Raw genomic sequence first — 17,500 nt, 5'->3', positions numbered from 1 at the left:
GCTGACTATCTGCTCGAAGGTTATTTATCTAATTTCAGTGGAATCTATCCACTGGTTTTCAGAAATAGAGTTATTAATATTTCTAAGTCTCTCTAAAGGAGACTACGGCAGCGGTACTGGAAATTAATAGTTATCGCCAAGCCAACATGGCAGTCCCAAAATTAGGACGAAAGCTGCCGTGAATTAGCTCCAAGAAGCCATCGCCTCTAGCTAGCTATGTGACACACGAAACCTGTGTCCTTTATAACCTTCGAACAGGGGAGGTCAGCAGTGTCCCCCTGCTGGTTTGGCATCTGCAGACTAGACTAGTTTCAGGGTGTTGCCCCTTGTCAATGCAGAGTAGCCAAGCCTTAGCCAGGCGGCGCTGCTGACTATCTGCTCGAAGGTTATTTATCTAATTTCAGTGGAATCTATCCACTGGTTTTCAGAAATAGAGTTATTAATATTTCTAAGTCTCTCTAAAGGAGACTACGGCAGCGGTACTGGAAATTAATAGTTATCGCCAAGCCAACATGGCAGTCCCAAAATTAGGACGAAAGCTGCCGTGAATTAGCTCCAAGAAGCCATCGCCTCTAGCTAGCTATGTGACACACGAAACCTGTGTCCTTTATAACCTTCGAACAGGGGAGGTCAGCAGTGTCCCCCTGCTGGTTTGGCATCTGCAGACTAGACTAGTTTCAGGGTGTTGCCCCTTGTCAATGCAGAGTAGCCAAGCCTTAGCCAGGCGGCGCTGCTGACTATCTGCTCGAAGGTTATTTATCTAATTTCAGTGGAATCTATCCACTGGTTTTCAGAAATAGAGTTATTAATATTTCTAAGTCTCTCTAAAGGAGACTACGGCAGCGGTACTGGAAATTAATAGTTATCGCCAAGCCAACATGGCAGTCCCAAAATTAGGACGAAAGCTGCCGTGAATTATCTCCAAGAAGCCATCGCCTCTAGCTAGCTATGTGACACACGAAACCTGTGTCCTTTATAACCTTCGAACAGGGGAGGTCAGCAGTGTCCCCCTGCTGGTTTGGCATCTGCAGACTAGACTAGTTTCAGGGTGTTGCCCCTTGTCAATGCAGAGTAGCCAAGCCTTAGCCAGGCGGCGCTGCTGACTATCTGCTCGAAGGTTATTTATCTAATTTCAGTGGAATCTATCCACTGGTTTTCAGAAATAGAGTTATTAATATTTCTAAGTCTCTCTAAAGGAGACTACGGCAGCGGTACTGGAAATTAATAGTTATCGCCAAGCCAACATGGCAGTCCCAAAATTAGGACGAAAGCTGCCGTGAATTAGCTCCAAGAAGCCATCGCCTCTAGCTAGCTATGTGACACACGAAACCTGTGTCCTTTATAACCTTCGAACAGGGGAGGTCAGCAGTGTCCCCCTGCTGGTTTGGCATCTGCAGACTAGACTAGTTTCAGGGTGTTGCCCCTTGTCAATGCAGAGTAGCCAAGCCTTAGCCAGGCGGCGCTGCTGACTATCTGCTCGAAGGTTATTTATCTAATTTCAGTGGAATCTATCCACTGGTTTTCAGAAATAGAGTTATTAATATTTCTAAGTCTCTCTAAAGGAGACTACGGCAGCGGTACTGGAAATTAATAGTTATCGCCAAGCCAACATGGCAGTCCCAAAATTAGGACGAAAGCTGCCGTGAATTAGCTCCAAGAAGCCATCGCCTCTAGCTAGCTATGTGACACACGAAACCTGTGTCCTTTATAACCTTCGAACAGGGGAGGTCAGCAGTGTCCCCCTGCTGGTTTGGCATCTGCAGACTAGACTAGTTTCAGGGTGTTGCCCCTTGTCAATGCAGAGTAGCCAAGCCTTAGCCAGGCGGCGCTGCTGACTATCTGCTCGAAGGTTATTTATCTAATTTCAGTGGAATCTATCCACTGGTTTTCAGAAATAGAGTTATTAATATTTCTAAGTCTCTCTAAAGGAGACTACGGCAGCGGTACTGGAAATTAATAGTTATCGCCAAGCCAACATGGCAGTCCCAAAATTAGGACGAAAGCTGCCGTGAATTAGCTCCAAGAAGCCATCGCCTCTAGCTAGCTATGTGACACACGAAACCTGTGTCCTTTATAACCTTCGAACAGGGGAGGTCAGCAGTGTCCCCCTGCTGGTTTGGCATCTGCAGACTAGACTAGTTTCAGGGTGTTGCCCCTTGTCAATGCAGAGTAGCCAAGCCTTAGCCAGGCGGCGCTGCTGACTATCTGCTCGAAGGTTATTTATCTAATTTCAGTGGAATCTATCCACTGGTTTTCAGAAATAGAGTTATTAATATTTCTAAGTCTCTATTATATATAATATTATATATATTATATATATATATATATATATATATATATATACAGGTGTTCTTTCTCGTCCTCTGTTTGAGTTTGTGTGCGTGCGTCTCTGTGTGAATGTGCGTGCGCCCGTGTAGTATTCATTTACGAACTGCCTGCCACCAAATATAATCTGTGCACTCATCCTACAACTTTTATGCTAACTCTCCCTACTTTCTATACTTTTTCTCCCCACTCTCCATGCGATGGAAACCGTTATTGGATAATTCACCCCAAATCAGCCAGTTAACCCTTAGATCAGCAATTATCATCATCATCATCATCATCATCATCCTCATTTAGATGTCGCACAGTATCCAATATCGTGATGTTGTTGATTGAAGATATTGTGTCTACCGGGGGTTTGTACTATCTGCCAAGTCTCAACAAAGACCTCAGACTGACAGTACTTTACGCAATATACCTGCAATTCCAAATAATGCTCATTTTTGCAATACACCTAGATTATAGTTTATTTCTGAAGTTACCCGATGTTTTTTCAGCTTCGGTGGTATTGAACCCAATGCTCTCATGACAACAAGTACAACATTTGTGCGTGACTCTAGTAGCTGCCACATCTTGGCCATTTCAGTTCTCTTTCTCCCACGATAATATGTTGATCACCTGATACTGCTACGTCGATTAAAAGGCACTCTTGTTTGTTCCTCCTAAAGGCTCTCGGTGCTCTGACTCCTTGTCTGCCTGGAAGTCAAATTCCCAGAGGATTTTTACCTTCCCCTTTTCGTCCATTACGTTTTCCGGTGTATGTTGGTATGAAACACCTGTTACCTCGTATCCACAATTTTGATATAGTAGCCAATGAATGTTTTGGGCTACTTTGTCATGTCTGTGCTTATACTCTTTCTGCGCAAGACTTTCACAAGCACCAACAATGTGAGTCACACTAACAATGTGAACCACATTCTGCAGAGTTTCGTTGTACTTGTGTGGTATATATTCCTTTTCACTGAGTTGGTATTCAATGCTTGATCCTAGGCAGCGATGATGAGGTTTTTAGTATTCTTGTTTTTAGGTCACCCTTTCTGAGTCACCCCCATGATGCTTCCTGGTCTTTTAAGTTGTTAGAGTTGACCATGTAATCCCATGCGAAGTAGAGTGTTTTCTCTCTCGTTGGCTATCCGTGATCGGAATCAAGGCAGTGAGCTGACAAAATTGTTAACGCGTCGGCCAAAATGCTTAGCAGCATTTCGTCTGTCTTCGAGTGTTCTGAGTTCAAATACCGCCGAGGTCGACTTTGTCTTTCATCCTTTAGAGATCGATGAATTAAGTCACAATGAAACACTGGGGTTGATGTAATCGACTGATCTCCTCTACTAGATAAATAATATAGAACTGTATTATCTTGATAAATAATGTTTAATCGATCAGAGAGTTTGACTGAAATATGGTGAGTTCCTTAACTGCGGAAGAATTTTTCTTCCTGTAGTTAGCTTTGTAAGTGTAGAATCTATTGCACCATTGTCCAAGAATACTCCCTTAGGCAGTGTAATACTTCAGGCTAGCGGATGTCTCTTTCAGTTTTGTTGCACTTATACTGGTTAAAGTATGAAATTTGTTCCTTCTCGTGTCATTTATTAATGCCTATGTGGACCAGACAGTTTCAAAATTGAATGTTTTGACTACCGATTTACTCGGTGTCGGTAACATGATACAAACTGTCGACCACTTCATTGTAGACAAACATTGAAATATAATACAAAGTAATTACATGAATTAAAATAAATTTAAGAAAACCGAATAAAATAGAGCTAAATTCAAAGAATCACATTAGGACAATTTGTGAGAAATAAAGAGGAAATGTTTCTATAGAATTTATAAAGTCTGTGGCGTGTCGAATTTCAATAGAACGTGGTATTAGACATTTTGGTTTTGCAAAATATCTAACGAATACCTTAAAATAGCTATTTGTATCACACGAAATCTAGTTTTCTTTTGAGAGAAAGCAAATGCTAAAGAGGTATTTAGACAGTTTAACAAATTAATGCTTCAGTTTGTGTGAATAAAAAGAGCTAAATGATTTGACAGTAAAGATTCTGAAGTAAAAATACGACTATTTAGTTCGTTTCATTAAAAAATTGTGGCATTTAGTATAAGAACTAACAACGTCTTAAAATGTAGCTCAAAAGCACACTCCAGACATTTTGTTATGAAAGAATGGGAATGATTTTAAGATGGTCATATTTGTAGAGAACTATTAATTGCTAGAAATAAAGAATTCAATGAGAGTCTCTCAAAGCTTACACTAGCTGATCTACTGGAAGTAGCTACCAAATCCTTAAAATTGTAACCTATTGTCTTCAAGATAGAATGACGCATTGTGTAATATAGTAAGTACTTCATGCACTGTTTGGATTGCCAGTTTGAACGTCTTTGCTCATAAGTTTGATCGTTCAAGAGGCACAAGGGAATCTAATTTCTCTTCATATGGCGATGGTTCTAAAAAAAATAGATTATTCAAAGTTCTTGACTACATGATTCCAAATTTTGTTCATGTATGAATTCAGAATGTGTAGAAGACCTATTTGTCTCTCCCATAAAAAAAATACTTAACCAGCCCTGCATCCCGGAGAGTATATTACAGAAGCAAGCATCTGGTCAACTCCTGATCTACGTAGTAATTAAAGTAAAAGCAGAGACTCCAGCTAAGAAGATCTGAAGAAGGAATTGTAATTCCGAAATATCATCGGACTCTCGATAACCAAATTACAACAGGTATATAGTCCATTTTTTGTTCTATAGTGCATTGTTGTATCATTCTAAACTTTTTATTCTTTATTATTACTGAATTTAATTTTGAAAATTTTCGGTTTTATACATATATATATACATATATGTTTGTGTCGTTTTTCTCTTTTTCATATCTTTTGTTTTTAACATATGATGAAATACCACTCCAGTGTGTAATCGGACACAAATTTTACGTAACTTTCCACGTGAGATCATTTGCGTGTAATATTCTATAACCTTATAAATGTGCGTGTATGTATATATATATAGGCATTAATACTTTATAACCTTAACCTAATTACTGTTACAAGTTTTGCTACAGCTTAGTCTATGTGTTAAAATCAAATATTAAAATGATTTAAAGTTTTCTTAAATTATTTTGAGTGCTAGAGCAGTAGTACACATATATACACATAGACACACACAGAGACACACACAGACACACACACACACACACAAAACTCCCATACATGCATGAAATTATAAACGTTGACATACATTATACACAAGAGCACCCAATTAAACATGCACACATATTATTTACAAATAATTAAGCTTGATTCCTCATTATTTATGAAACATTACAATTAGAAATATATTATGACGTTTAAGATGTTCAAAAGTTTATCATAACAATAAATATCTAACGGTGATGGTTTTAGCTGGACCAGAAAGCTTCTTTGAAGCTGATTTAAATAATATATATATCTTAAGTTTTCCATTAGCACATATTCTTTGAGATGAGATCAATTATTTAATTTTTATAATTTCATTTGACAAATATGAAAATCCCCACACAGATCTCGGTGTACACAATGCAAATAACGTTTTTCTTTTATTGGCTGGCAGATACGAATTCTGATCAGCAAACAGTTTGTTCGATTATGTGAACATTGTCCGAAAATAATTGTTCGAAAACAATTATTCGAAAGCAGTTATTCGAAAAACTTTTATTGGAATGGAAATTTGTATGAATGAAAATTATTTAAAAGGACAATTATACGAAATGTTAATTATTCTAAATTTTTAATTTTATTCGAGCAAAAACTGATAAAATTAAAAATCAAGTACACAAATGATATTTATGTAATAAACGTATATCTTTATTTGCAATGATTAAAAAATACTTATAGCGTTAAGTTGTGTGCTACGCTACGTAAATATTCAACTACTGAAGAGTACTCGTTAAAGGATGTCACTAATTTCTTGAGTCATTCATTTGTGTTTCATTGCTTCTCATTCTTTCAAAGTCAATGAAATAACTACCAGTGGAACACCGTCATCGATACAATCTACTTATCCCTCCGCTCAAAATTTCTGGCTTTGTGCCAAAATTAGAAAGAATTATAATTAAGGGTGGGAAGGCAGAGAGCTGGCAGAATCGTTAGCTCGCCGGGCGAAATGCTTAGCGGTATTTCGTCTGCCGTTACGTTCTGAGTTCAAATTCCGCCGAGGTCAACTTTGCCTTTCATCCTTTCGGCGTCGATACATTAAGTCCCAGTTACGCGCTGGGGTCGATATAATCGACTTAACCCATTTGTCTGTCCTTGTTTGTCCCCTCTATGTTTAGCCCCTTGTGGGCAATAAAGAAATAAGAATCGTTAGCACGCCTGGCAAAATGCTTAGCACATTTCGTTCGACTTTACGTTCTGAGTTCAAATTTCGCCGGGGTCGACTTTGCCTTTCATCCTTTCTGGGTCTATATATAAATACCACTCAAGCACTGGGGTCGATGTAATCGACTTATCCCAACCTCGCGAAATTGCTGGTCTTGTGCCAAAATTTTAAAGCGTTATTTCTGTTGTTATTGTTGTTGTTATTTGTAAATTGTAAAACCTTCCCATTAGATTGTTATTAAAGGCTAAATCGTCAATCAAATAACAAAAAAATATCCATATATTATTATTGCTAATATTTTTTCTCCTATAATTTTTCAAATGAATATATTATGAGTAAACTGATGATTTTCATCTAAATATTGGTTTTAATATCAATTACTTTCTGTTTCTTTTTCAATTTTTAAAATTATTATTGTTTGATTATTGATCATAAAGTCACATCATGTTATTATTGTTGCTGACGTGGAAACAATAATTATAATTGCGGTTACTTCCACGATAAAGTTTTACATATGTAATGTCCTGAAAATTCAATTAACTGAGAAGCGAGGGATTTAACTTTAATAATGTCAGTTAATCGAATTCTCTTCCTCCTCTGTCGAACACTACAGCTGCTAGTGCTGCTGGTGATACTGTTCTTAAATAAGTACCAGTTACGCACTGGAGTTGATGTAATCGACTTAATCTGTTTGTCTGTTCCCTCTATGTTTAGCCCCTTGTGGGCAATAAAGAAATAATAATCGTTAACACGCCGGGCAAAATGCTCAGCGGCATTTCGTCCGTCTTTACATTCTGGGTTCAAATTCCGCCAAGGTTGACTTTGCCTTTCATCCCCTTTGTGTCCATAACATAAGCACCAGTTGAGCACTGGGGTCGATGTAATCGACTTACCTCTCCACCGAAATTGCTAGACCTGCGCCAACATTTGAAACCAGTATTTAATATCTTCATAAGGCGACGATCTTGCTGAATCATTAACACACCAGACAAAATGCTTAGCGGCATTTCGTCCGTCTCTGCGTTTTGAGCTAAAATTCCGCCGAGGTCGATTTTACCTGTCATCTTTTTGGGGGTGGATAAAATAAGTACCGGCTGGTTACTGCAATCGATTTACACCTTCCCATGGAGTTGCTGGCATTGTGTCAAAATTTGAAACAAGTATTTAACATCTCCGTAAGGCGGCGAGCTGGATGAATCGCTAACATGCCGGGCAAAATGCTTAGCGGCATTTCGGCCATCTTCAAATTCTAAGTTCGAATTCCACCGAGGTTGACTTTGCCTTAGGCTCAATAAAAAACGTACCAGCAGCGTACTGCGATCGATGTAATTGACTTACCTCTACCCCGGAGTTGCTGGCCTGGTGCCAAAATTTGAAGCCAGTATTTAATATCTCCATAAGACGCAAGCTTGCTGATGATGCAACACATGAGGCTTAAATATCCGTTTCATGCGTTATTGCTTAAAATTTATAGCTGTTTCTTTGTCCAATACGTACTTGAAACAAAACATCGTAAACGCACCAAACATTTATATTATTTTTATTTATATTAATTGCACTCTAACTTTTATTCGGAAGTAAAGTAATGCTCATGACCCTTTACAGGGCCTTTGAGACTAATGTGAGGAAGTGAGGGCGGAGGTATCTTTAAACAGGAATCTGGCACAAAAGCATGCTACACACTAGATTCTGTTAAAGACACCTAAATTGCCTGATGGTGGTGCTAAAGCAAGCATATGTTGTTGTTGGCACTCCGTCGCTTACGACGTCGACGGTTCCAGCTGATCCGATCAACGGAACAGCCTGCTCGTGAAATTAACGTGCAAGTGGCTGAGCACTCCACAGACACGTGTACCCTTAACGTAGTTCTCAGGGATATTCAGCGTGACACAGTGTGATAAGGCTGACCCTTTGAATTACAGGCACAACAGAAACAGGAAGTAAGAGTGAGAGAAAATTGTGGTGAAAGAGTACAGCAGGGTTCGTCACCATCCCCTGCCGGAGCCTTGTGGATCTTTAAGTGTTTTCGCTCAGTAAACACTTACAACGCACAGTCTGGGAATCGAAACCGTGATCCTATGACCGCTACTCCGCTGCCCTAACCACTGGGCCATTGCGCCTCCACAAAGCAGGCATAGTATTATATTTAACACTCAAATAGGCTACGGCAAGATTGGAAACCAGAACGCAAAAAAGTGAGAAAGGGATGTAGTATATATAAATAAGAAATATGATGCACTAGTCAACCTCCTTTTCATAAACAATTACTCATGACTGATCAGTTGCCACGTGATCATATCTATCCGCACACTACTGGAACAAATAAATATGATTTTTCCATTTTTAATTTACTTTTCAATTAAACGAATATCAGATATATTTACACAGACAATCGATCTGCGCTTGCCCAGTATGTGAGATTATCCACAGTATGTGAGATTATCCACACACATACTGCCATTGGCTTCTATAAATATACGTTAACAGAAACAAGATCCCGTTCAATAAAACCTAATCACTCCCATGTTAACACGTCTCAGCCAAATAAATACAATTTCTAATTTTGATAGAGCAAAAAAAGAAAAAAAAAATGTTAATACGCATAAGATATACGCACATACATATATGCACACACATACACACCTATGTACAGAGGGAGGGAAAGAAAGAGACAGTGAGAACAAGAATTGATGTATAAACATCAGATATTATGGTAAATAGGAGTTCAGTTAATTGCAAATCTTAAACAGCCCAACACGTTATTACAATGCAGTATATCCCGATGGAAAAAAATTTAAATTAATTAATTATGGATCTTAATTACTTAATTATAGAAATAAGGATGTTTATTTTTAGTGAACCTGCTGTTCATCTCAATCAAATTATGAACAATATGTAAAATTTCTGTTTTTCTGCTTTTTACACACATACACACACACACACACACACACACACACACACACACACACACACACACACACACACACATACACACACACATCTGTCTAGTACTTTGGGTACGACTTTAAACTGCAACCAATAGTGAGGCCATGGTCCCGAGTTTTGAGGAGTATCGAACCACATCTTAGTAACTATTGTTCCTAGATCTATTCTGACCCGGTGTAGCAGAAATTGTCGTGAGTGCTACTTAGCTATGGGTAAAACAGCATGTAACCACCAAAGCCAGGGTACATTGAAATCATGGGAGGCAACATGGTAAATGCGAACTATTTCAGTAAATGGATATTACTGAGTAACCCGATTTTTGTCCTTGGGTAGCTACTGTTATTTCCTATTTGCTTACCCCTATAGAGTGGAGGCGCAATGACCCAGTGGTTAGGGCAGCGGACTCGTGGTCATAGGATCGCGGTTTCGATTCCCAGACCGGGCGTTGTGAGTGTTTATTGAGCAAACACACCTAAAGCTCCACCAGGCTCCGGCAGGGGATGGTGGCAAACTCTGCTGTACTCTTTCACCACAACTTTCTCTCACTCTTACTTCCTGTTTCTGTTGTGCCTGCAATTCAAAGGGTCAGCCTTGTCACACTGTGTCACGCTGTGTCACGCTGAATATCCCCGAGAACTACGTTAAGGGTGAACGTGTCCGTGGAGTGCTCAGTCACTTGCACGTTAATTTCACGAGCAGGCTGTTCCGTTGATCGGATCAACTGGAACCCTCGACGTCGTAAGCGACGGAGTGCCAACAACAACAACCCCTATGGAGCATGAAAAATGGTTAGTATTTCCTTTGCTTTCTGTTACATTTATTGAAATCCCGAAGAATCCCTCCCAACACATGGCTATGATGATCCCCACCACTCCTGCTCATGATAATAGCGATGCACATATTGTCAGCCACTAAGGGGTATGCTCAAGTGGTTATGGTCAAGTAACTGCCAAGCAAATCTGTGGTACTCGGCAGAATATTTGCTATGAAGATATTTCTGATTCAGCAACGCAGTGTACAAAAGAAAGTTACAAATGTTACTCAACGTCCGAGTGTTTCGTGCATGGCATTTATCATTTATCGAAGTTAGATACATGCCATGGACCGCTGTTGTAACTTTGTTCAGATTAAAATTGAAAAGGTATGCCTACACACATAAACAAATATATACAATACACACACACATATATATAAGATTACATTGTCTAATGTTGTTTTGTATTTAATACAACTGTGAGGTTTAAGGCTATTCGATTTTTATTTCTAGCAGGTTAAGCGTCTATGTAGCGACTCCTCTGTTGAATAAGATTTATATTCTATGGCTTCTTTAACTATAAAGTTTCGAGATACCTGACAGCAATTGGTCGATGTGTTATATTCGGCTTATCGATTTTTTTATTATAACAACGAAGGGTGTAAAAAATTACTTTTTGATGATAACAAGTGTAAATTTATGTTACAAAATACCGAGAGCAATTAATGAAAAGCAAAGAAAGAAAAACTGATATTAAAAACCAACGATGATAACTGTAATCGTATTGTTTTGAGAATAACATGGTATTTTTTAATAATGATATTAGATAAAGACATGATTAATGGATGAATAGAGAGGTGCGAAAAGTGAAAAAAAAAAAATATTATATATAAGTGCAAGTGTCTGACCGTGTGCTAAAATTTTCTTTGTAGCCGGAAGGTTTTTAGTTCAGACCCTTTGCGTGCCATATTTGGTGTATAGCCATGTAACCATACATGTGATTTTCCTGGACACTTTTTTTCTTTGGACTTGACCTTTCTTGTCTTTCTAACGAAGAGCCATACCCGAAACGTTATACACCCACTCTTTTCTCCACCTTTACTGAGCGTCAAACTAATATATTCCATGTGTACGTACTTTTGACTTTCGTTGTTTTTTTACGATTTGCCTCTCTGTCTGTCTGTCTGTCTGTCTGTCTGTCTGTCTGTCTGTCTGTCTCTCTCTCTTTCTCTCTCTCTCTCTCTCTCTCTCTCTCTCTCTCTCTCTATATATATATATATATATATATATATATATATATATATATATAGCGAGAGAGAGAGAGAGAGAGAGAGAGAGAGAGAGCGAGAGAGGGATATATATATATATATGAGAGGTATTGGTATCCAGAAGACACAAGGTGGTAGGTATGGCTATGTAGGCGCTATAGAAGGACCGTAGTTAAACTCTCGGTTCGATAATAATACGAGTGAGGAGTCTAATGCGGGTCTTGCATGAGCATGTATATGTTTAATAAAATGAGACAACAAAGACAAGGCAGTGTGGAAATTTCAGGACATCTATAAAGAGAAAATTAGTCTTACAGCTGTTTCTGGGATATTATTAGAGATATTCCTTCATCAGAGACGATGTGAGATGGTTAAATAAAGGAAAATAGTAGAGTTTAATATAAGGAGTTATTTTGGAAAAAGTATAGAGGGAAAGAAGAGAATAAAGGTAAAAATAAAAAATATATGTAGGATGTTATAGTTGCTGTTCCATTATGTAGGGAAAACTGCGTAAAAGTGGTAGAAATGCTTCTTGTACATGGTATGTGAATTCCCATAGTTCATATTTTGTTATTACAAATGGAAAGTGTGGAGAGGTAGATTCCATGTGCTCTTCATTGCACGAAGAGTTCCATAACATGCCGAAATGTGAATAGTCTACGTTGTCGAAAAGGTATGGAGTATTCACAGGTGATTAGATCATTGTGAAATCGTTAGATCGTTGTCATGTAGTGAGGAGATTCCTCTTTCCATTTGAAAGGAATCGATGGTTATTTATTTTTTTCGGCATTGTCAGCGCGTTCACGAAAGTGTTTTATTTGGATTTACGGAGGTGTTTGAAGGTAGTCGTGTGCAAAAATGCTCGTGGCATGGACAAAAACAGTCTGGGTACTGCAACACACACACGTGCGCACACACATACACACATAGGTCTTTTTGTTTTTCAACTCTTACTTGTTTCAGTCATTAGACTGTGGCCATGCTGGGGTATCGCCTTGAAGAATTTGTAGTCGAATGAATCAACTCCAGTATTTAATGTTTTTGTGAAACCTGATACTTATTCTATCAAATCAGACACTTTTGCCGAACCGCTACGTTACGGGGACGTAAACACACTAACAACGGTGGAGAACAAACACAGGCACAATGACACACACATAGATATATATACGACAGGCTTCTTTCTGTTTTCGTCTACCAAATCCACTGACAAGGCTTTCGAAGGCCCGAGACCATAGCTGAAGATGCTTGGCCAAGATGACACGCATTGGGACTGAACCCGAAACCATGTGGTTGGTAAGCAAGCTTCTTATCACTGAGCTACACATACGCACACGCACGCAGACAAGCACATACACACTAATACACACATGATATACATCGTGTTAGTACAATTCATCGCAAAGTCAATTCGCCATCAGCATGCAAGTATGAATATCACGAGTTATTTCGTTTTGTTATTCCCATTTCAACTGTTTATGCTAGGTTTGGTTTCAGTTCAAATTAGGCTCATGAAAAAGGCAATTGCTTTGTAAGTTAGAGAGTCAAGTATGTGTTGAATAATTGCTGATTTTCTGGTTGAATTGGGCTGTGGTGTAAAGCGAACGTAAGTTCTAAAGACGTAGGAGAGGTAACTCGTGACGAATTATATCTTGACTACAACAAACTGCAGAAGAAATTATTTAAGTAAAGTAAACAGCCAAAAGAAAGGATAGAAAAATATCAAGAAACGTATTAGAAATATGATAGGCAACTATATTTTTGTAAAAAAAAGTATCAATTTCCTGAAAGATCATAATCAGAAATTTTAATATCTCAATGTTTCTTATTATTAAATTTTTCAGCTAGCATTTTTGTGTTCTTGTTAAATTTCATAATAAATAATTTTAAATAAAAATCTATTTCAATTTATTATATATGTAATGAAAACATCTACATGAGGTACATGTTCTTTTACAAACATATCTTTGCTTTGGAGTTTACAGTAAAATAATGGAATGAATCTGAAGAGAAAGTAAAATTTTCTGTTAGCTTGTTTGTTTATTACTGATTCTATTATTTTTGCGATACTACGTTCCAATTTTCGGTGTCTCTACGTCTTAATATCAACACCAAAAAAGATTTTACTTGTATTTGTTAATATTGAATGAACACCTGTTTCATAACTTGATAATATTCTGAATTGAACACTGGCGACAGAAGTTGTGTTAATGCCAAAAGGTAATCTCGATCGCCAACTTAATGTGGATGTTCTGTTAAAACATAGAATACTGCGTTAATTACCTCGAGAAAAACTCTCATCAGGACTCGCGGTGATAGAATAAGAAACCGATAGAATAAATACCAGGCTTACAGAGAATAAATCCAGGAGTCGATTCCTTCGATTAAAAGGCAGTGATCCAGTATGGCCACAGTTAAAATGACTGAAAAAAGTAAAAGAATATATATGCGCCAACATATGCACACACACATACACACACACACACACGCACGCTCGCACAAACACACACACATACACATATACATACATCGATTTTAAAAATCTCACATAGCTTACGTATGAAAAAAAAAAAAATTTCTTGATTCTGAGGAAGAGGAAAAATTGAAGAAGAAAAGGAAAAATATAAAAAAAGAACAGGACAATAAAAAGTGGCAAAAAAAAAAAGGACGAGGCAGAGGGCAAAAAATAAAAGCAAACAACAGGAGAAAATGTAAGACAAGAATAAAAGCCAAAAATAGGAGAATGTCAAAGAAATACATTGTTTCTGATTACGTCGTAGGTTAGTCCAGGAAGTGGGTTGTTTTTGAAAAGGAGAAAGGGAGAAAGTTAAGAGATCGGAAAGTTTAAATAGACACTGAGAAATAATGAGAGAAAATAGCGCGAGAGGTACGTGGGCTGGGCAATGTCATATACAGATATTGATTACTGTCTTGCAAGTGAAATTTGATAGGAAGCCATATATATGTATTTTATGCATGTATGCATAGATACAAAAAACACACACGTAATACATACATACATACATACATACATACATACATATATATATATATATATATATATATATATATATATATATATATATATGCATGTATGTATGTATGTATGTATATATATATAGCAAGAAAGAGAACGTGAGAAAAAGTGAGAGAGAGAGAGAGAGAGAGAGAGAGGGAGAGAGAGAGAGAAAGAGAGAGAGAGAGAGAGAGCGAATGTATGTGTGTAGGCGAGAGCGATATTGCATATATAATTGAGCACACGTTGGCTTTTTCGTGACTGCATTCATTTATTTTTGTCCTGTTTCCTCTCTTCGCGGGTTGTCCTGGACTTTTCTCTTACATATAACAATGTATTACCAAAAGGTAATATCTTTTACTCCATCCGTTCTGCCTTCTGCGCCAAAGTAATAATATTGACTCTGAACCTCTCTTATACTTTTGTAGCTTTGTGTCTTTTGGTTACATTTGTTTATGTATATATTACTATATATGTTACTAGTAGTTTAACCCTAGGCAGCTTTCCGCTAGCTGGTTCTCGGTACAGCCTACACGGTGCAGACGTGGCTGTGTGGTAAGAAGCATGTTTCTCAACAACATGGTTTCGGGTTCAGTTCCACTGCGTCGCACACTGGGCAGGTGTCTTCGACTATAGCTTTGGGCCGACCAAAACTATGTAAATGGATTTGGTAGACGGAAACCTAAAAGAGCTTGTATATATATGTAGGACTAGCTCTTTTAGGTTTCCGTCTACCAAATCCATTCACGGATTTTTGGTTGGCCCAAAGCTATAGTCGAAGACACCTGCCTAGTGTGTACATATATATATATATATATATATATATATATATATATATATATATATATATATATATATATATATATATATATATATATATATATATATATATATATATATATTTGTGTGTGTGTATCTGTCTTTGTTCTCCCATCATCACTTGACAATCGACGTTGGTGTGTTTACGCCCCCATAAATTAGCGGTTCTGTAAAAGACCGACGGAATAAGTACTAGGCTTACAAAGAATAAGTCCTGGTATCAACTTGTTCGGCTAAAGTCGGTGCTCCAGCACGGTTGCAATCAAATGACTGATGCAAGTAAAAGAATAAAATTATATATATATATATATATATATATATATATATATATTTATATATATAAGTCCGAAAAAGAAGCATAGTGCAGTAATGTATTAGAGTAATTAAGTTAATGTCTGGTCATAGAGTGCCCAATTGTTTCGCATGAACAAAGGCCTTAGTCTTGCGAGACGGATGCGAAACCATTTGTCATTCTATTACAGGACATTACATATATATGTGTATATATATACACACAGGAGTGGCTGTGTGGTAAGTAGCTTGCTTACCAACCACATGGTTTCGGATTCAGTCCCACTGCGTAGCACCTTGAGCAGGTGTCTTCTGGTATAGTCTCGGGCCGACCAAAGCCTTGTGAGTAGATTTGGTTGACGAAAGCTAAAAGCTGTCAGACAGTTCTCAGTATTTAGTATGCAGCTTCAATATAATAGCATTTTACCCTATCTGTGGTGTTATAGTACTATTTACTGGACGGCTACTCTGATTAGCTCATAAAGTCTCAAATTTATTTTCTTTTATTTGGGACACTCATGAATTGAAAACATTGTCCGAGAAGAAATACTCAGATGACGACACCTTGATAATATATCAGACCACTTTTAAGAGTTATTGCCAGATGCTTCAATATATGAATTGCATTGCTAAGCAAAGGCTATATAATGTTGTGATCTGCTGATATATCACTGCAGAAGATTTATTCTCATCCTTCATCTCAGCATTTCCAGATAAATTAGAAAATAGAAGTACAATATTTCCTGTTATATGACCGAGAAGAGTGTTGATGCTGATGATAACTCTTGTAATATTTGGACGAAAGCCTTTGTATTCCATTTCTATGACGTCCTATCTATGACGATACCCGATAAACAATCTTTTCTACATACAGAATTTACAAACCGGACAGAAAAAAATGGACGTTAATATACGCACAAATACCCATATATAATTTAGATATGCATGTTTATGTATGTCACAAAAGCATGGTTCCAATTCTTGGACCAGGTGTTTGCATTGTGTTCTTGATTAAAATGCTTCATTTCAAGTAGTTCTGCGATCACTCGGACAGCTGAATGTGGTAAACCTTGCACCTGTACAGGTAATGCCAATGTCGAGTTGATGGAAGAGGTGAGCTTATGTGCAGCGTAATTGGTCAACACACACATACGCACACACACACACACATACACACACAATAACACAAGACCTGTAAAAGTCGTAGACCTCGCTCAGCTTTGTGTAACATTTCTGAGTGCATGTATGTGCATGTATATATATATATATATATATATATATATATATATATATATATATATATGATTCCCTTATTGGGACCGTCACATTAAGTTGACAGTATACAATTGCTTTATATATATATATATATATATATATATATATATATATATATATATATATATATATATATATATATATGTATATATATATGTATATATATATATGTATATATATATGCATATATATACATACATACACACACATGTAAATAGATATATACATACATACGTACAGTATACATACATACATACATACATATATATATATATATATATATATATATATATATATATATATATATATATATATATATATATATATATATATATATGCGAGTAAAAATAAATACAAAAAAGGTGGGTTTTTTGTATGAACGTGTATAGAGGAATATATTATTTTGTTTAAAAGAGTTCCAACACTGTCTGTTTTTTATGTTTTATT

General features: G+C 37.1%; 1 long non-coding RNA gene and 1 other non-coding gene across 2 annotated transcripts in view; one reads left to right on the top strand and one right to left on the bottom strand.

Annotated features, from left to right (window-relative positions):
* Nucleotides 1-17,500, bottom strand: part of LOC149136207 (uncharacterized) — a 36,261-nt gene that overhangs the window by 8,038 nt on the left and 10,723 nt on the right. The window lies entirely within an intron of this gene.
* Nucleotides 12,902-12,976, top strand: LOC149136208 (small nucleolar RNA SNORD36). Its single transcript, XR_016241732.1, has one exon. It is a non-coding gene; the product is annotated as a small nucleolar RNA SNORD36 (small nucleolar RNA).

Source organism: Octopus bimaculoides, chromosome 4 (genome assembly GCF_046866305.1).
Source record: "Octopus bimaculoides isolate indiv1 chromosome 4, ASM4686630v1, whole genome shotgun sequence".
In the NCBI taxonomy this organism is placed as follows: domain Eukaryota; kingdom Metazoa; phylum Mollusca; class Cephalopoda; order Octopoda; family Octopodidae; genus Octopus; species Octopus bimaculoides.
Note: the sequence above shows the minus strand (reverse complement) of the source record. Positions and strands in the feature narration are given on the sequence as shown.